At 43.7% G+C, this 20082-nt stretch overlaps 9 non-coding genes across 9 annotated transcripts; all 9 read left to right on the top strand.

Annotated features, from left to right (window-relative positions):
• The first annotated feature begins 2999 nt into the window (after positions 1 to 2999).
• TRNAG-UCC (transfer RNA glycine (anticodon UCC)) lies at positions 3000 to 3071 on the top strand. Its single transcript has one exon. It is a non-coding gene; the product is annotated as a tRNA-Gly (tRNA).
• Positions 3072 to 4600: 1529 nt separating this feature from the next.
• Positions 4601 to 4672, top strand: TRNAG-CCC (transfer RNA glycine (anticodon CCC)). The gene has a single exon. It is a non-coding gene; the product is annotated as a tRNA-Gly (tRNA).
• Positions 4673 to 6184: 1512 nt separating this feature from the next.
• Positions 6185 to 6256, top strand: TRNAG-UCC (transfer RNA glycine (anticodon UCC)). Its single transcript has one exon. It is a non-coding gene; the product is annotated as a tRNA-Gly (tRNA).
• Positions 6257 to 7789: 1533 nt separating this feature from the next.
• On the top strand, positions 7790 to 7861 carry TRNAG-CCC (transfer RNA glycine (anticodon CCC)). Its single transcript has one exon. It is a non-coding gene; the product is annotated as a tRNA-Gly (tRNA).
• A 3112-nt stretch (positions 7862 to 10973) lies between these two features.
• Positions 10974 to 11045, top strand: TRNAG-CCC (transfer RNA glycine (anticodon CCC)). The gene has a single exon. It is a non-coding gene; the product is annotated as a tRNA-Gly (tRNA).
• Positions 11046 to 12557: 1512 nt separating this feature from the next.
• On the top strand, positions 12558 to 12629 carry TRNAG-UCC (transfer RNA glycine (anticodon UCC)). The gene has a single exon. It is a non-coding gene; the product is annotated as a tRNA-Gly (tRNA).
• Positions 12630 to 14162: 1533 nt separating this feature from the next.
• Positions 14163 to 14234, top strand: TRNAG-CCC (transfer RNA glycine (anticodon CCC)). The gene has a single exon. It is a non-coding gene; the product is annotated as a tRNA-Gly (tRNA).
• Positions 14235 to 17351: 3117 nt separating this feature from the next.
• On the top strand, positions 17352 to 17423 carry TRNAG-CCC (transfer RNA glycine (anticodon CCC)). The gene has a single exon. It is a non-coding gene; the product is annotated as a tRNA-Gly (tRNA).
• A 1522-nt stretch (positions 17424 to 18945) lies between these two features.
• TRNAG-UCC (transfer RNA glycine (anticodon UCC)) lies at positions 18946 to 19017 on the top strand. The gene has a single exon. It is a non-coding gene; the product is annotated as a tRNA-Gly (tRNA).
• The last annotated feature ends 1065 nt before the right edge of the window (positions 19018 to 20082 follow it).

Below are 20082 nucleotides of genomic sequence, written 5' to 3'. Positions count from 1 at the left end.
TCGATCGCCCCTTCTGCTATATTCATTGTCCTAATATATGATAAGTTTCATAAAGCAGAGTCACCACTCACATGTACTGGTAAAAAAATATGTTACAGTGGGCAGACAATGAAAGGGCTGAGGCCCGACCAGACATTTTAACTCCAGCATCTCTATGTTAAAAAGCATTTCCTAGGCAATATTTAGCCTCTGAAAAAAATATGCAAGGTCCAGCAATAAATCTGGCAAAAGTCCCCAACATTTTGTGCATACTTGTGCCCTCACCTGAATGTAGCACCACCTTGTAGCCGTCGGAGGTAACTGCAGCTCACAAAATGTTTCATCAGAGGGCAAGTTTAGAGGAATCCAAAAGGCAGATGTCCATGGAAAGAGCCTCCGACTGCAGCAGGAAGTTTGGATGCTTCAAATTTGCATAGCTTCCAGTCCAACGTCCTCTCATGTACCGAACGCTCCCAAACGCTCTAAAGCCTTATACCGGCAAGCCCTCACCGGGTAGATCTCTGGCTCCCAGGAAAAGCCAAATACTGAGCATGCAAGCACTAGGATCACAGAGAGAGAGAGAGACAGAGAGCGTCGGAGAGCTGTTGTCTTGTTAAAGGCCTGAAACGGCTAGTGAATAAGAGGGTCTGGACTTTCAGTTGTGACTGATTGTGAGAGGGGAAGATAAAGATTTTCTGCACCCAGCATGCCTTGCGATATACTTAGGCAAATGAGGTGAGAGCCCGACCAATCCCACGTCACTTCTCTGAATGCCTCCTCATCTGCATAAACAGAACACTTTCACAAAGGAGCAGAGTGGCACAGCGGAAGCGTGCTGGGCCCATAACCCAGAGGTCGATGGATCGAAACCATCCTCTGCTAATTTTGCTTGATTTTCCTTCCAAGGACCAAGCTGTCATTTCCACATAGCCAGAAAGGAAAAGTGCAAGCTTGTACCAGCTATCTGAGAAAAGACTTCTCAACTATTCGTGTCTGTGTAATACAAGAGTGATCGTGAAAGGTACAACCCTGTACTTTGAAAGTAAAGACACACAATTATAACCATAAATGACTGGTGGGAGCTTCACACAACTTTCTGGGCATGCTTTGAATTTCATTCTTCCCTTTTTGTTCTGCTCTTATCTATCTCCTGGGCATTTCATGGAATGTTCTCTTTCTCTTCCCTGCTTTGCTTCCCATGCTGCCTATATATGCTCATTTCTACTATTTGTACTGTTGCTTTTCATTTCTTCTCTTCTGCACAACTTTGTCCTTGGTTTCAATCCCCAGTTCCTTACCCTCTGCAAAAAACGTTCTACTGCTTCTCATGTTGGTATCTAAACCAAATGCACCATTGAAGCTGGTGCAAGATAGTCATTGATTTCTGCAACGTAATATTTAGAACCGAGAGCTAACACATCAGAGGGCATTGGTGGTATAGTGGTGAGCATAGCTGCTTCCCAAGCAGTTGACCCGGGTTCGATTCCCGGCCAACGCACTGAAAATACTTATATATTCTGCAAGCAGGATATATTGTAATGCAACATGTCACAAAATGGAAATTTCACGAACAGATTAATCAGCCATATATAAAAAAATAAACAAATACGTGGGCAAACATCTCAATCGCACCTTCTGCTACATACATTGTCCTAATATATGATAAGTTTCATAAAGCAGAGTCACAACACACATGTGCTGGTAATAAATTTGTTACAGTGGGCAAACAATGGAAGGGCTGAGGCCCGACCAGACATTGTAACTCCAGCATCTCTATGTTAAAAAGCATTTCTAGGCAATATCTAGCCTCTGAAAAAATATGCAAGATCCACCGATAAATCTGGCAAAAGTCCCTAACATTTTGTGCATACTTGTGCTCTCACCTGAATGTAGCGCCACCTTGTAGCTGTCGAAGGAAACTGCTGCTCACAAAATGTTTTATCAGAAGGCAAGTTGAGAGGAATCCAAGAGTCAGATGTCCATGGAAAGAACCACTCACTGAAGCAGGAATGTTGGAGGCTTCATATTCGCATAGTTTCCTGTCCAACGTCCACTCACGTCCCGAACGCTCCCAAACGCTCAAAAGCCTCACACCGGGCAAGCCCTCACCGGGTATATCTCTGGCTCCAAGGTAAAGCCAAATCCTGAGCATGCTAGTGCTAGGATCACAGAGCGAGAGAGAGATGGTTCAAGAGCTACTGTCTTGATAAAGGCCTGAAACGGCTAGTGCCTAAGAGTGTCTGACTTTCAGTTATTACTGATTGTGAGAGGGGAAGATGAAGTTTTTCTGCACCCAGCATGCCTTGGGATATACTTATGCAAATGAGGTGAGAGCCAGACCAATCCCATGCTACTCTGCCTAATGCTCCTTATCTGCATAAAAAGAACACTTTCACAACGGAGCAGAGTGGCGCAGCGGAAGCGTGCTGGGCCCATAACCCAGAGGTCGATGGATCGAAACCATCCTCTGCTAATTTTGCTTGATTTTACTTCCAAGGACCAAGCTGTCATTTCCACGCTACCAGCAAGGAAAAGCGCAAGCTTGTGCCAGCTATGTGAGAAAAGACTTCTCAACTATCTGTGTCTGCTGAAATACAAGAGAGGGATCGTCAAAAGCTCCACACTGTACTTTGAAAGTAAAGGCACACAATAATAAGCATGAATGACTGGTGGGACCTTCAAACACTTTTATGTGGAGGCTTTGAATTTCATTCTTCCCTTTTTTGTTCTGCTCTTATCTATCTCCTGGGCATTTCATGGAATGTTCTCTATTTCTCTTCCCTGCTTTGCTTCCCATGCTGCCTCTATGTGTTCATATCTATTATTTGTATTGCTGCTTTCCATTCTTCTCTTCTGCACAGCTTTGTCCTTGGTTTCAATCCCAGTTCCTTACCCTCTACAAAAACTTTCTATTGCTTTTCATGTTGGTATCTAAACCAAATGCACCATTGAAGCTGGTGCATGATAGTCATTGAACTCAGGGTCCTAATGTTTAGAACCGAGAGCACAAAGATCAGAGGGCGTTGGTGGTATAGTGGTGAGCATAGCTGCCTTCCAAGCAGTTGACCCGGGTTCGATTCCCGGCCAACGCAGTACAAATACTTATATATTCTGCAAGCAGGATATATTTTAAAGCAACATTTCACAAAATGGTAATATAATTAAGAGGTTAATCAGCCATTATATAAAAAATAAACAAATATGTAGGCAAGCATTTCGATCGCCCCTTCTGCTATATTCATTGTCCTAATATATGATAAGTTTCATAAAGCAGAGTCACCACTCACATGTACTGGTAAAAAAATATGTTACAGTGGGCAGACAATGAAAGGGCTGAGGCCCGACCAGACATTTTAACTCCAGCATCTCTATGTTAAAAAGCATTTCCTAGGCAATATTTAGCCTCTGAAAAAAATATGCAAGGTCCAGCAATAAATCTGGCAAAAGTCCCCAACATTTTGTGCATACTTGTGCCCTCACCTGAATGTAGCACCACCTTGTAGCCGTCGGAGGTAACTGCAGCTCACAAAATGTTTCATCAGAGGGCAAGTTTAGAGGAATCCAAAAGGCAGATGTCCATGGAAAGAGCCTCCGACTGCAGCAGGAAGTTTGGATGCTTCAAATTTGCATAGCTTCCAGTCCAACGTCCTCTCATGTACCGAACGCTCCCAAACGCTCTAAAGCCTTATACCGGCAAGCCCTCACCGGGTAGATCTCTGGCTCCCAGGAAAAGCCAAATACTGAGCATGCAAGCACTAGGATCACAGAGAGAGAGAGAGACAGAGAGCGTCGGAGAGCTGTTGTCTTGTTAAAGGCCTGAAACGGCTAGTGAATAAGAGGGTCTGGACTTTCAGTTGTGACTGATTGTGAGAGGGGAAGATAAAGATTTTCTGCACCCAGCATGCCTTGCGATATACTTAGGCAAATGAGGTGAGAGCCCGACCAATCCCACGTCACTTCTCTGAATGCCTCCTCATCTGCATAAACAGAACACTTTCACAAAGGAGCAGAGTGGCACAGCGGAAGCGTGCTGGGCCCATAACCCAGAGGTCGATGGATCGAAACCATCCTCTGCTAATTTTGCTTGATTTTCCTTCCAAGGACCAAGCTGTCATTTCCACATAGCCAGAAAGGAAAAGTGCAAGCTTGTACCAGCTATCTGAGAAAAGACTTCTCAACTATTCGTGTCTGTGTAATACAAGAGTGATCGTGAAAGGTACAACCCTGTACTTTGAAAGTAAAGACACACAATTATAACCATAAATGACTGGTGGGAGCTTCACACAACTTTCTGGGCATGCTTTGAATTTCATTCTTCCCTTTTTGTTCTGCTCTTATCTATCTCCTGGGCATTTCATGGAATGTTCTCTTTCTCTTCCCTGCTTTGCTTCCCATGCTGCCTATATATGCTCATTTCTACTATTTGTACTGTTGCTTTTCATTTCTTCTCTTCTGCACAACTTTGTCCTTGGTTTCAATCCCCAGTTCCTTACCCTCTGCAAAAAACATTCTACTGCTTCTCATGTTGGTATCTAAACCAAATGCACCATTGAAGCTGGTGCAAGATAGTCATTGATTTCTGCAACGTAATATTTAGAACCGAGAGCTAACACATCAGAGGGTGTTGGTGGTATAGTGGTGAGCATAGCTGCTTCCCAAGCAGTTGACCCGGGTTCGATTCCCGGCCAACGCACTGAAAATACTTATATATTCTGCAAGCAGGATATATTGTAATGCAATATGTCACAAAATGGAAATTTCACGAACAGATTAATCAGCCATATATAAAAAAATAAACAAATACGTGGGCAAACATCTCAATCGCACCTTCTGCTACATACATTGTCCTAATATATGATAAGTTTCATAAAGCAGAGTCACAACACACATGTGCTGGTAATAAATTTGTTACAGTGGGCAAACAATGGAAGGGCTGAGGCCCGACCAGACATTGTAACTCCAGCATCTCTATGTTAAAAAGCATTTCTAGGCAATATCTAGCCTCTGAAAAAATATGCAAGATCCACCGATAAATCTGGCAAAAGTCCCTAACATTTTGTGCATACTTGTGCTCTCACCTGAATGTAGCGCCACCTTGTAGCTGTCGAAGGAAACTGCTGCTCACAAAATGTTTTATCAGAAGGCAAGTTGAGAGGAATCCAAGAGTCAGATGTCCATGGAAAGAACCACTCACTGAAGCAGGAATGTTGGAGGCTTCATATTCGCATAGTTTCCTGTCCAACGTCCACAACGCTCCCAAACGCTCAAAAGCCTCACACCGGGCAAGCCCTCACCGGGTATATCTCTGGCTCCAAGGTAAAGCCAAATCCTGAGCATGCTAGTGCTAGGATCACAGAGCGAGAGAGAGATGGTTCAAGAGCTACTGTCTTGATAAAGGCCTGAAACGGCTAGTGCCTAAGAGTGTCTGACTTTCAGTTATGACTGATTGTGAGAGGGGAAGATGAAGTTTTTCTGCACCCAGCATGCCTTGGGATATACTTATGCAAATGAGGTGAGAGCCAGACCAATCCCATGCTACTCTGCCTAATGCTCCTTATCTGCATAAAAAGAACACTTTCACAACGGAGCAGAGTGGCGCAGCGGAAGCGTGCTGGGCCCATAACCCAGAGGTCGATGGATCGAAACCATCCTCTGCTAATTTTGCTTGATTTTACTTCCAAGGACCAAGCTGTCATTTCCACGCTACCAGCAAGGAAAAGCGCAAGCTTGTGCCAGCTATGTGAGAAAAGACTTCTCAACTATCTGTGTCTGCTGAAATACAAGAGAGGGATCGTCAAAGGCTCCACACTGTACTTTGAAAGTAAAGGCACACAATAATAAGCATGAATGACTGGTGGGACCTTCAAACACTTTTATGTGGAGGCTTTGAATTTCATTCTTCCCTTTTTTGTTCTGCTCTTATCTATCTCCTGGGCATTTCATGGAATGTTCTCTATTTCTCTTCCCTGCTTTGCTTCCCATGCTGCCTCTATGTGTTCATATCTATTATTTGTATTGCTGCTTTCCATTCTTCTCTTCTGCACAGCTTTGTCCTTGGTTTCAATCCCAGTTCCTTACCCTCTACAAAAACTTTCTATTGCTTTTCATGTTGGTATCTAAACCAAATGCACCATTGAAGCTGGTGCATGATAGTCATTGAACTCAGGGTCCTAATGTTTAGAACCGAGAGCGCAAAGATCAGAGGGCGTTGGTGGTATAGTGGTGAGCATAGCTGCCTTCCAAGCAGTTGACCCGGGTTCGATTCCCGGCCAACGCAGTACAAATACTTATATATTCTGCAAGCAGGATATATTTTAAAGCAACATTTCACAAAATGGTAATATAATTAAGAGGTTAATCAGCCATTATATAAAAAATAAACAAATATGTAGGCAAGCATTTCGATCGCCCCTTCTGCTATATTCATTGTCCTAATATATGATAAGTTTCATAAAGCAGAGTCACCACTCACATGTACTGGTAAAAAAATATGTTACAGTGGGCAGACAATGAAAGGGCTGAGGCCCAACCAGACATTTTAACTCCAGCATCTCTATGTTAAAAAGCATTTCCTAGGCAATATTTAGCCTCTGAAAAAAATATGCAAGATCCAGCAATAAATCTGGCAAAAGTCCCCAACATTTTGTGCATACTTGTGCCCTCACCTGAATGTAGCACCACCTTGTAGCCGTCGGAGGTAACTGCAGCTCACAAAATGTTTCATCAGAGGGCAAGTTTAGAGGAATCCAAAAGGCAGATGTCCATGGAAAGAGCCTCCGACTGCAGCAGGAAGTTTGGATGCTTCAAATTTGCATAGCTTCCAGTCCAACGTCCTCTCATGTACCGAACACTCCCAAACGCTCTAAAGCCTTATACCGGCAAGCCCTCACCGGGTAGATCTCTGGCTCCCAGGAAAAGCCAAATACTGAGCATGCAAGCACTAGGATCACAGAGAGAGAGAGAGACAGAGAGCGTCGGAGAGCTGTTGTCTTGTTAAAGGCCTGAAACGGCTAGTGCCTAAGAGGGTCTGGACTTTCAGTTGTGACTGATTGTGAGAGGGGAAGATAAAGATTTTCTGCACCCAGCATGCCTTGCGATATACTTAGGCAAATGAGGTGAGAGCCCGACCAATCCCACGTCACTTCTCTGAATGCCTCCTCATCTGCATAAAGAGAACACTTTCACAAAGGAGCAGAGTGGCGCAGCGGAAGCGTGCTGGGCCCATAACCCAGAGGTCGATGGATCGAAACCATCCTCTGCTAATTTTGCTTGATTTTCCTTCCAAGGACCAAGCTGTCATTTCCACATAGCCAGAAAGGAAAAGTGCAAGCTTGTGCCAGCTATGTGAGAAAAGACTTCTCAACTATTCGTGTCTGTGTAATACAAGAGTGATCGTGAAAGGTACAACCCTGTACTTTGAAAGTAAAGACACACAATTATAACCATAAATGACTGACTGGTGGGAGCTTCACACAACTTTCTGGGCATGCTTTGAATTTCATTCTTCCCTTTTTGTTCTGCTCTTATATATCTCCTGGGCATTTCATGGAATGTTCTCTTTCTCTTCCCTGCTTTGCTTCCCATGCTGCCTATATATGCTCATTTCTACTATTTGTACTGTTGCTTTTCATTTCTTCTCTTCTGCACAACTTTGTCCTTGGTTTCAATCCCCAGTTCCTTACCCTCTGCAAAAAACGTTCTACTGCTTCTCATGTTGGTATCTAAACCAAATGCACCATTGAAGCTGGTGCAAGATAGTCATTGATTTCTGCAACGTAATATTTAGAACCGAGAGCTAACACATCAGAGGGCGTTGGTGGTATAGTGGTGAGCATAGCTGCTTCCCAAGCAGTTGACCCGGGTTCGATTCCCGGCCAACGCACTGAAAATACTTATATATTCTGCAAGCAGGATATATTGTAATGCAACATGTCACAAAATGGAAATTTCACGAACAGATTAATCAGCCATATATAAAAAAATAAACAAATACGTGGGCAAACATCTCAATCGCACCTTCTGCTACATACATTGTCCTAATATATGATAAGTTTCATAAAGCAGAGTCACAACACACATGTGCTGGTAATAAATTTGTTACAGTGGGCAAACAATGGAAGGGCTGAGGCCCGACCAGACATTGTAACTCCAGCATCTCTATGTTAAAAAGCATTTCTAGGCAATATCTAGCCTCTGAAAAAATATGCAAGATCCACCGATAAATCTGGCAAAAGTCCCTAACATTTTGTGCATACTTGTGCTCTCACCTGAATGTAGCGCCACCTTGTAGCTGTCGAAGGAAACTGCTGCTCACAAAATGTTTTATCAGAAGGCAAGTTGAGAGGAATCCAAGAGTCAGATGTCCATGGAAAGAACCACTCACTGAAGCAGGAATGTTGGAGGCTTCATATTCGCATAGTTTCCTGTCCAACGTCCACTCACGTCCCGAACGCTCCCAAACGCTCAAAAGCCTCACACCGGGCAAGCCCTCACCGGGTATATCTCTGGCTCCAAGGTAAAGCCAAATCCTGAGCATGCTAGTGCTAGGATCACAGAGCGAGAGAGAGATGGTTCAAGAGCTACTGTCTTGATAAAGGCCTGAAACGGCTAGTGCCTAAGAGTGTCTGACTTTCAGTTATTACTGATTGTGAGAGGGGAAGATGAAGTTTTTCTGCACCCAGCATGCCTTGGGATATACTTATGCAAATGAGGTGAGAGCCAGACCAATCCCATGCTACTCTGCCTAATGCTCCTTATCTGCATAAAAAGAACACTTTCACAACGGAGCAGAGTGGCGCAGCGGAAGCGTGCTGGGCCCATAACCCAGAGGTCGATGGATCGAAACCATCCTCTGTTGATTTTACTTCCAAGGACCAAGCTGTCATTTCCACGCTACCAGCAAGGAAAAGCGCAAGCTTGTGCCAGCTATGTGAGAAAAGACTTCTCAACTATCTGTGTCTGCTGAAATACAAGAGAGGGATCGTCAAAAGCTCCACACTGTACTTTGAAAGTAAAGGCACACAATAATAAGCATGAATGACTGGTGGGACCTTCAAACACTTTTATGTGGAGGCTTTGAATTTCATTCTTCCCTTTTTTGTTCTGCTCTTATCTATCACCTGGGCATTTCATGGAATGTTCTCTATTTCTCTTCCCTGCTTTGCTTCCCATGCTGCCTCTATGTGTTCATATCTATTATTTGTATTGCTGCTTTCCATTCTTCTCTTCTGCACAGCTTTGTCCTTGGTTTCAATCCCAGTTCCTTACCCTCTACAAAAACTTTCTATTGCTTTTCATGTTGGTATCTAAACCAAATGCACCTTTGAAGCTGGTGCATGATAGTCATTGAACTCAGGGTCCTAATGTTTAGAACCGAGAGCGCAAAGATCAGAGGGCGTTGGTGGTATAGTGGTGAGCATATCTGCCTTCCAAGCAGTTGACCCGGGTTCGATTCCCGGCCAACGCAGTACAAATACTTATATATTCTGCAAGCAGGATATATTTTAAAGCAACATTTCACAAAATGGTAATATAATTAAGAGGTTAATCAGCCATTATATAAAAAATAAACAAATATGTAGGCAAGCATTTCGATCGCCCCTTCTGCTATATTCATTGTCCTAATATATGATAAGTTTCATAAAGCAGAGTCACCACTCACATGTACTGGTAAAAAAATATGTTACAGTGGGCAGACAATGAAAGGGCTGAGGCCCGACCAGACATTTTAACTCCAGCATCTCTATGTTAAAAAGCATTTCCTAGGCAATATTTAGCCTCTGAAAAAAATATGCAAGATCCAGCAATAAATCTGGCAAAAGTCCCCAACATTTTGTGCATACTTGTGCCCTCACCTGAATGTAGCACCACCTTGTAGCCGTCGGAGGTAACTGCAGCTCACAAAATGTTTCATCAGAGGGCAAGTTTAGAGGAATCCAAAAGGCAGATGTCCATGGAAAGAGCCTCCGACTGCAGCAGGAAGTTTGGATGCTTCAAATTTGCATAGCTTCCAGTCCAACGTCCTCTCATGTACCGAACGCTCCCAAACGCTCTAAAGCCTTATACCGGCAAGCCCTCACCGGGTAGATCTCTGGCTCCCAGGTAAAGCCAAATACTGAGCATGCAAGCACTAGGATCACAGAGAGAGAGAGAGACAGAGAGCGTCGGAGAGCTGTTGTCTTGTTAAAGGCCTGAAACGGCTAGTGAATAAGAGGGTCTGGACTTTCAGTTGTGACTGATTGTGAGAGGGGAAGATAAAGATTTTCTGCACCCAGCATGCCTTGCGATATACTTAGGCAAATGAGGTGAGAGCCCGACCAATCCCACGTCACTTCTCTGAATGCCTCCTCATCTGCATAAACAGAACACTTTCACAAAGGAGCAGAGTGGCGCAGCGGAAGCGTGCTGGGCCCATAACCCAGAGGTCGATGGATCGAAACCATCCTCTGCTAATTTTGCTTGATTTTCCTTCCAAGGACCAAGCTGTCATTTCCACATAGCCAGAATGAAAAGTGCAAGCTTGTACCAGCTATGTGAGAAAAGACTTCTCAACTATTCGTGTCTGTGTAATACAAGAGTGATCGTGAAAGGTACAACCCTGTACTTTGAAAGTAAAGACACACAATTATAACCATAAATGACTGGTGGGAGCTTCACACAACTTTCTGGGCATGCTTTGAATTTCATTCTTCCCTTTTTGTTCTGCTCTTATCTATCTCCTGGGCATTTCATGGAATGTTCTCTTTCTCTTCCCTGCTTTGCTTCCCATGCTGCCTATATATGCTCATTTCTACTATTTGTACTGTTGCTTTTCATTTCTTCTCTTCTGCACAACTTTGTCCTTGGTTTCAATCCCCAGTTCCTTACCCTCTGCAAAAAACGTTCTACTGCTTCTCATGTTGGTATCTAAACCAAATGCACCATTGAAGCTGGTGCAAGATAGTCATTGATTTCTGCAACGTAATATTTAGAACCGAGAGCTAACACATCAGAGGGCGTTGGTGGTATAGTGGTGAGCATAGCTGCTTCCCAAGCAGTTGACCCGGGTTCGATTCCCGGCCAACGCACTGAAAATACTTATATATTCTGCAAGCAGGATATATTGTAATGCAACATGTCACAAAATGGAAATTTCACGAACAGATTAATCAGCCATATATAAAAAAATAAACAAATACGTGGGCAAACATCTCAATCGCACCTTCTGCCACATACATTGTCCTAATATATGATAAGTTTCATAAAGCAGAGTCACAACACACATGTGCTGGTAATAAATTTGTTACAGTGGGCAAACAATGGAAGGGCTGAGGCCCGACCAGACATTGTAACTCCAGCATCTCTATGTTAAAAAGCATTTCTAGGCAATATCTAGCCTCTGAAAAAATATGCAAGATCCACCGATAAATCTGGCAAAAGTCCCTAACATTTTGTGCATACTTGTGCTCTCACCTGAATGTAGCGCCACCTTGTAGCTGTCGAAGGAAACTGCTGCTCACAAAATGTTTTATCAGAAGGCAAGTTGAGAGGAATCCAAGAGTCAGATGTCCATGGAAAGAACCACTCACTGAAGCAGGAATGTTGGAGGCTTCATATTCGCATAGTTTCCTGTCCAACGTCCACAACGCTCCCAAACGCTCAAAAGCCTCACACCGGGCAAGCCCTCACTGGGTATATCTCTGGCTCCAAGGTAAAGCCAAATCCTGAGCATGCTAGTGCTAGGATCACAGAGCGAGAGAGAGATGGTTCAAGAGCTACTGTCTTGATAAAGGCCTGAAACGGCTAGTGCCTAAGAGTGTCTGACTTTCAGTTATTACTGATTGTGAGAGGGGAAGATGAAGTTTTTCTGCACCCAGCATGCCTTGGGATATACTTATGCAAATGAGGTGAGAGCCAGACCAATCCCATGCTACTCTGCCTAATGCTCCTTATCTGCATAAAAAGAACACTTTCACAACGGAGCAGAGTGGCGCAGCGGAAGCGTGCTGGGCCCATAACCCAGAGGTCGATGGATCGAAACCATCCTCTGCTAATTTTGCTTGATTTTACTTCCAAGGACCAAGCTGTCATTTCCACGCTACCAGCAAGGAAAAGCGCAAGCTTGTGCCAGCTATGTGAGAAAAGACTTCTCAACTATCTGTGTCTGCTGAAATACAAGAGAGGGATCGTCAAAAGCTCCACACTGTACTTTGAAAGTAAAGGCACACAATAATAAGCATGAATGACTGGTGGGACCTTCAAACACTTTTATGTGGAGGCTTTGAATTTCATTCTTCCCTTTTTTGTTCTGCTCTTATCTATCTCCTGGGCATTTCATGGAATGTTCTCTATTTCTCTTCCCTGCTTTGCTTCCCATGCTGCCTCTATGTGTTCATATCTATTATTTGTATTGCTGCTTTCCATTCTTCTCTTCTGCACAGCTTTGTCCTTGGTTTCAATCCCAGTTCCTTACCCTCTACAAAAACTTTCTATTGCTTTTCATGTTGGTATCTAAACCAAATGCACCATTGAAGCTGGTGCATGATAGTCATTGAACTCAGGGTCCTAATGTTTAGAACCGAGAGCACAAAGATCAGAGGGCGTTGGTGGTATAGTGGTGAGCATAGCTGCCTTCCAAGCAGTTGACCCGGGTTCGATTCCCGGCCAACGCAGTACAAATACTTATATATTCTGCAAGCAGGATATATTTTAAAGCAACATTTCACAAAATGGTAATATAATTAAGAGGTTAATCAGCCATTATATAAAAAATAAACAAATATGTAGGCAAGCATTTCGATCGCCCCTTCTGCTATATTCATTGTCCTAATATATGATAAGTTTCATAAAGCAGAGTCACCACTCACATGTACTGGTAAAAAAATATGTTACAGTGGGCAGACAATGAAAGGGCTGAGGCCCGACCAGACATTTTAACTCCAGCATCTCTATGTTAAAAAGCATTTCCTAGGCAATATTTAGCCTCTGAAAAAAATATGCAAGGTCCAGCAATAAATCTGGCAAAAGTCCCCAACATTTTGTGCATACTTGTGCCCTCACCTGAATGTAGCACCACCTTGTAGCCGTCGGAGGTAACTGCAGCTCACAAAATGTTTCATCAGAGGGCAAGTTTAGAGGAATCCAAAAGGCAGATGTCCATGGAAAGAGCCTCCGACTGCAGCAGGAAGTTTGGATGCTTCAAATTTGCATAGCTTCCAGTCCAACGTCCTCTCATGTACCGAACGCTCCCAAACGCTCTAAAGCCTTATACCGGCAAGCCCTCACCGGGTAGATCTCTGGCTCCCAGGAAAAGCCAAATACTGAGCATGCAAGCACTAGGATCACAGAGAGAGAGAGAGACAGAGAGCGTCGGAGAGCTGTTGTCTTGTTAAAGGCCTGAAACGGCTAGTGAATAAGAGGGTCTGGACTTTCAGTTGTGACTGATTGTGAGAGGGGAAGATAAAGATTTTCTGCACCCAGCATGCCTTGCGATATACTTAGGCAAATGAGGTGAGAGCCCGACCAATCCCACGTCACTTCTCTGAATGCCTCCTCATCTGCATAAACAGAACACTTTCACAAAGGAGCAGAGTGGCGCAGCGGAAGCGTGCTGGGCCCATAACCCAGAGGTCGATGGATCGAAACCATCCTCTGCTAATTTTGCTTGATTTTCCTTCCAAGGACCAAGCTGTCATTTCCACATAGCCAGAAAGGAAAAGTGCAAGCTTGTACCAGCTATGTGAGAAAAGACTTCTCAACTATTCGTGTCTGTGTAATACAAGAGTGATCGTGAAAGGTACAACCCTGTACTTTGAAAGTAAAGACACACAATTATAACCATAAATGACTGACTGGTGGGAGCTTCACACAACTTTCTGGGCATGCTTTGAATTTCATTCTTCCCTTTTTGTTCTGCTCTTATATATCTCCTGGGCATTTCATGGAATGTTCTCTTTCTCTTCCCTGCTTTGCTTCCCATGCTGCCTATATATGCTCATTTCTACTATTTGTACTGTTGCTTTTCATTTCTTCTCTTCTGCACAACTTTGTCCTTGGTTTCAATCCCCAGTTCCTTACCCTCTGCAAAAAACGTTCTACTGCTTCTCATGTTGGTATCTAAACCAAATGCACCATTGAAGCTGGTGCAAGATAGTCATTGATTTCTGCAACGTAATATTTAGAACCGAGAGCTAACACATCAGAGGGCGTTGGTGGTATAGTGGTGAGCATAGCTGCTTCCCAAGCAGTTGACCCGGGTTCGATTCCCGGCCAACGCACTGAAAATACTTATATATTCTGCAAGCAGGATATATTGTAATGCAACATGTCACAAAATGGAAATTTCACGAACAGATTAATCAGCCATATATAAAAAAATAAACAAATACGTGGGCAAACATCTCAATCGCACCTTCTGCTACATACATTGTCCTAATATATGATAAGTTTCATAAAGCAGAGTCACAACACACATGTGCTGGTAATAAATTTGTTACAGTGGGCAAACAATGGAAGGGCTGAGGCCCGACCAGACATTGTAACTCCAGCATCTCTATGTTAAAAAGCATTTCTAGGCAATATCTAGCCTCTGAAAAAATATGCAAGATCCACCGATAAATCTGGCAAAAGTCCCTAACATTTTGTGCATACTTGTGCTCTCACCTGAATGTAGCGCCACCTTGTAGCTGTCGAAGGAAACTGCTGCTCACAAAATGTTTTATCAGAAGGCAAGTTGAGAGGAATCCAAGAGTCAGATGTCCATGGAAAGAACCACTCACTGAAGCAGGAATGTTGGAGGCTTCATATTCGCATAGTTTCCTGTCCAACGTCCACAACGCTCCCAAACGCTCAAAAGCCTCACACCGGGCAAGCCCTCACCGGGTATATCTCTGGCTCCAAGGTAAAGCCAAATCCTGAGCATGCTAGTGCTAGGATCACAGAGCGAGAGAGAGATGGTTCAAGAGCTACTGTCTTGATAAAGGCCTGAAACGGCTAGTGCCTAAGAGTGTCTGACTTTCAGTTATGACTGATTGTGAGAGGGGAAGATGAAGTTTTTCTGCACCCAGCATGCCTTGGGATATACTTATGCAAATGAGGTGAGAGCCAGACCAATCCCATGCTACTCTGCCTAATGCTCCTTATCTGCATAAAAAGAACACTTTCACAACGGAGCAGAGTGGCGCAGCGGAAGCGTGCTGGGCCCATAACCCAGAGGTCGATGGATCGAAACCATCCTCTGCTAATTTTGCTTGATTTTACTTCCAAGGACCAAGCTGTCATTTCCACGCTACCAGCAAGGAAAAGCGCAAGCTTGTGCCAGCTATGTGAGAAAAGACTTCTCAACTATCTGTGTCTGCTGAAATACAAGAGAGGGATCGTCAAAGGCTCCACACTGTACTTTGAAAGTAAAGGCACACAATAATAAGCATGAATGACTGGTGGGACCTTCAAACACTTTTATGTGGAGGCTTTGAATTTCATTCTTCCCTTTTTTGTTCTGCTCTTATCTATCTCCTGGGCATTTCATGGAATGTTCTCTATTTCTCTTCCCTGCTTTGCTTCCCATGCTGCCTCTATGTGTTCATATCTATTATTTGTATTGCTGCTTTCCATTCTTCTCTTCTGCACAGCTTTGTCCTTGGTTTCAATCCCAGTTCCTTACCCTCTACAAAAACTTTCTATTGCTTTTCATGTTGGTATCTAAACCAAATGCACCATTGAAGCTGGTGCATGATAGTCATTGAACTCAGGGTCCTAATGTTTAGAACCGAGAGCGCAAAGATCAGAGGGCGTTGGTGGTAGAGTGGTGAGCATAGCTGCCTTCCAAGCAGTTGACCCGGGTTCGATTCCCGGCCAACGCAGTACAAATACTTATATATTCTGCAAGCAGGATATATTTTAAAGCAACATTTCACAAAATGGTAATATAATTAAGAGGTTAATCAGCCATTATAAAAAAAATAAACAAATATGTAGGCAAGCATTTCGATCGCCCCTTCTGCTATATTCATTGTCCTAATATATGATAAGTTTCATAAAGCAGAGTCACCACTCACATGTACTGGTAAAAAAATATGTTACAGTGGGCAGACAATGAAAGGGCTGAGGCCCGACCAGACATTTTAACTCCAGCATCTCTATGTTAAAAAGCATTTCCTAGGCAATATTTAGCCTCTGAAAAAAATATGCAAGATCCAGCAATAAATCTGGCAAAAGTCCCCAACATTTTGTGCATACTTGTGCCCTCACCTGAATGTAGCACCACCTTGTAGCCGTCGGAGGTAACTGCAGCTCACAAAATGTTTCATCAGAGGGCAAGTTTAGAGGAATCCAAAAGGCAGATGTCCATGGAAAGAGCCTCCGACTGCAGCAGGAAGTTTGGATGCTTCAAATTTGCATAGCTTCCAGTCCAACGTCCTCTCATGTACCGAACGCTCCCAAACGCTCTAAAGCCTTATACCGGCAAGCCCTCACTGGGTAGATCTCTGGCTCCCAGGAAAAGCCAAATACTGAGCATGCAAGCACTAGGATCACAGAGAGAGAGAGAGACAGAGAGCGTCGGAGAGCTGTTGTCTTGTTAAAGGCCTGAAACGGCTAGTGCCTAAGAGGGTCTGGACTTTCAGTTGTGACTGATTGTGAGAGGGGAAGATAAAGATTTTCTGCACCCAGCATGCCTTGCGATATACTTAGGCAAATGAGGTGAGAGCCCGACCAATCCCACGTCACTTCTCTGAATGCCTCCTCATCTGCATAAAGAGAACACTTTCACAAAGGAGCAGAGTGGTGCAGCGGAAGCGTGCTGGGCCCATAACCCAGAGGTCGATGGATCGAAACCATCCTCTGCTAATTTTGCTTGATTTTCCTTCCAAGGACCAAGCTGTCATTTCCACATAGCCAGAAAGGAAAAGTGCAAGCTTGTGCCAGCTATGTGAGAAAAGACTTCTCAACTATTCGTGTCTGTGTAATACAAGAGTGATCGTGAAAGGTACAACCCTGTACTTTGAAAGTAAAGACACACAATTATAACCATAAATGACTGACTGGTGGGAGCTTCACACAACTTTCAGGGCATGCTTTGAATTTCATTCTTCCCTTTTTGTTCTGCTCTTATATATCTCCTGGGCATTTCATGGAATGTTCTCTTTCTCTTCCCTGCTTTGCTTCCCATGCTGCCTATATATGCTCATTTCTACTATTTGTACTGTTGCTTTTCATTTCTTCTCTTCTGCACAACTTTGTCCTTGGTTTCAATCCCCAGTTCCTTACCCTCTGCAAAAAACGTTCTACTGCTTCTCATGTTGGTATCTAAACCAAATGCACCATTGAAGCTGGTGCAAGATAGTCATTGATTTCTGCAACGTAATATTTAGAACCGAGAGCTAACACATCAGAGGGCGTTGGTGGTATAGTGGTGAGCATAGCTGCTTCCCAAGCAGTTGACCCGGGTTCGATTCCCGGCCAACGCACTGAAAATACTTATATATTCTGCAAGCAGGATATATTGTAATGCAACATGTCACAAAATGGAAATTTCACGAACAGATTAATCAGCCATATATAAAAAAATAAACAAATACGTGGGCAAACATCTCAATCGCACCTTCTGCTACATACATTGTCCTAATATATGATAAGTTTCATAAAGCAGAGTCACAACACACATGTGCTGGTAATAAATTTGTTACAGTGGGCAAACAATGGAAGGGCTGAGGCCCGACCAGACATTGTAACTCCAGCATCTCTATGTTAAAAAGCATTTCTAGGCAATATCTAGCCTCTGAAAAAATATGCAAGATCCACCGATAAATCTGGCAAAAGTCCCTAACATTTTGTGCATACTTGTGCTCTCACCTGAATGTAGCGCCACCTTGTAGCTGTCGAAGGAAACTGCTGCTCACAAAATGTTTTATCAGAAGGCAAGTTGAGAGGAATCCAAGAGTCAGATGTCCATGGAAAGAACCACTCACTGAAGCAGGAATGTTGGAGGCTTCATATTCGCATAGTTTCCTGTCCAACGTCCACTCACGTCCCAAACGCTCCCAAACGCTCAAAAGCCTCACACCGGGCAAGCCCTCACCGGGTATATCTCTGGCTCCAAGGTAAAGCCAAATCCTGAGCATGCTAGTGCTAGGATCACAGAGCGAGAGAGAGATGGTTCAAGAGCTACTGTCTTGATAAAGGCCTGAAACGGCTAGTGCCTAAGAGTGTCTGACTTTCAGTTATTACTGATTGTGAGAGGGGAAGATGAAGTTTTTCTGCACCCAGCATGCCTTGGGATATACTTATGCAAATGAGGTGAGAGCCAGACCAATCCCATGCTACTCTGCCTAATGCTCCTTATCTGCATAAAAAGAACACTTTCACAACGGAGCAGAGTGGCGCAGCGGAAGCGTGCTGGGCCCATAACCCAGAGGTCGATGGATCGAAACCATCCTCTGCTAATTTTGCTTGATTTTACTTCCAAGGACCAAGCTGTCATTTCCACGCTACCAGCAAGGAAAAGCACAAGCTTGTGCCAGCTATGTGAGAAAAGACTTCTCAACTATCTGTGTCTGCTGAAATACAAGAGAGGGATCCTCAAAAGCTCCACACTGTACTTTGAAAGTAAAGGCACACAATAATAAGCATGAATGACTGGTGGGACCTTCAAACACTTTTATGTGGAGGCTTTGAATTTCATTCTTCCCTTTTTTGTTCTGCTCTTATCTATCTCCTGGGCATTTCATGGAATGTTCTCTATTTCTCTTCCCTGCTTTGCTTCCCATGCTGCCTCTATGTGTTCATATCTATTATTTGTATTGCTGCTTTCCATTCTTCTCTTCTGCACAGCTTTGTCCTTGGTTTCAATCCCAGTTCCTTACCCTCTACAAAAACTTTCTATTGCTTTTCATGTTGGTATCTAAACCAAATGCACCATTGAAGCTGGTGCATGATAGTCATTGAACTCAGGGTCCTAATGTTTAGAACCGAGAGCACAAAGATCAGAGGGCGTTGGTGGTATAGTGGTGAGCATAGCTGCCTTCCAAGCAGTTGACCCGGGTTCGATTCCCGGCCAACGCAGTACAAATACTTATATATTCTGCAAGCAGGATATATTTTAAAGCAACATTTCACAAAATGGTAATATAATTAAGAGGTTAATCAGCCATTATATAAAAAATAAACAAATATGTAGGCAAGCATTTCGATCGCCCCTTCTGCTATATTCATTGTCCTAATATATGATAAGTTTCATAAAGCAGAGTCACCACTCACATGTACTGGTAAAAAAATATGTTACAGTGGGCAGACAATGAAAGGGCTGAGGCCCGACCAGACATTTTAACTCCAGCATCTCTATGTTAAAAAGCATTTCCTAGGCAATATTTAGCCTCTGAAAAAAATATGCAAGATCCAGCAATAAATCTGGCAAAAGTCCCCAACATTTTGTGCATACTTGTGCCCTCACCTGAATGTAGCACCACCTTGTAGCCGTCGGAGGTAACTGCAGCTCACAAAATGTTTCATCAGAGGGCAAGTTTAGAGGAATCCAAAAGGCAGATGTCCATGGAAAGAGCCTCCGACTGCAGCAGGAAGTTTGGATGCTTCAAATTTGCATAGCTTCCAGTCCAACGTCCTCTCATGTACCGAACGCTCCCAAACGCTCTAAAGCCTTATACCGGCAAGCCCTCACCGGGTAGATCTCTGGCTCCCAGGTAAAGCCAAATACTGAGCATGCAAGCACTAGGATCACAGAGAGAGAGAGAGACAGAGAGCGTCGGAGAGCTGTTGTCTTGTTAAAGGCCTGAAACGGCTAGTGAATAAGAGGGTCTGGACTTTCAGTTGTGACTGATTGTGAGAGGGGAAGATAAAGATTTTCTGCACCCAGCATGCCTTGCGATATACTTAGGCAAATGAGGTGAGAGCCCGACCAATCCCACGTCACTTCTCTGAATGCCTCCTCATCTGCATAAACAGAACACTTTCACAAAGGAGCAGAGTGGCACAGCGGAAGCGTGCTGGGCCCATAACCCAGAGGTCGATGGATCGAAACCATCCTCTGCTAATTTTGCTTGATTTTCCTTCCAAGGACCAAGCTGTCATTTCCACATAGCCAGAAAGGAAAAGTGCAAGCTTGTACCAGCT

Source organism: Lissotriton vulgaris, chromosome 9 (genome assembly GCF_964263255.1).
Source record: "Lissotriton vulgaris chromosome 9, aLisVul1.2, whole genome shotgun sequence".
NCBI lineage: Eukaryota > Metazoa > Chordata > Amphibia > Caudata > Salamandridae > Lissotriton > Lissotriton vulgaris.
Note: the sequence above shows the minus strand (reverse complement) of the source record. Positions and strands in the feature narration are given on the sequence as shown.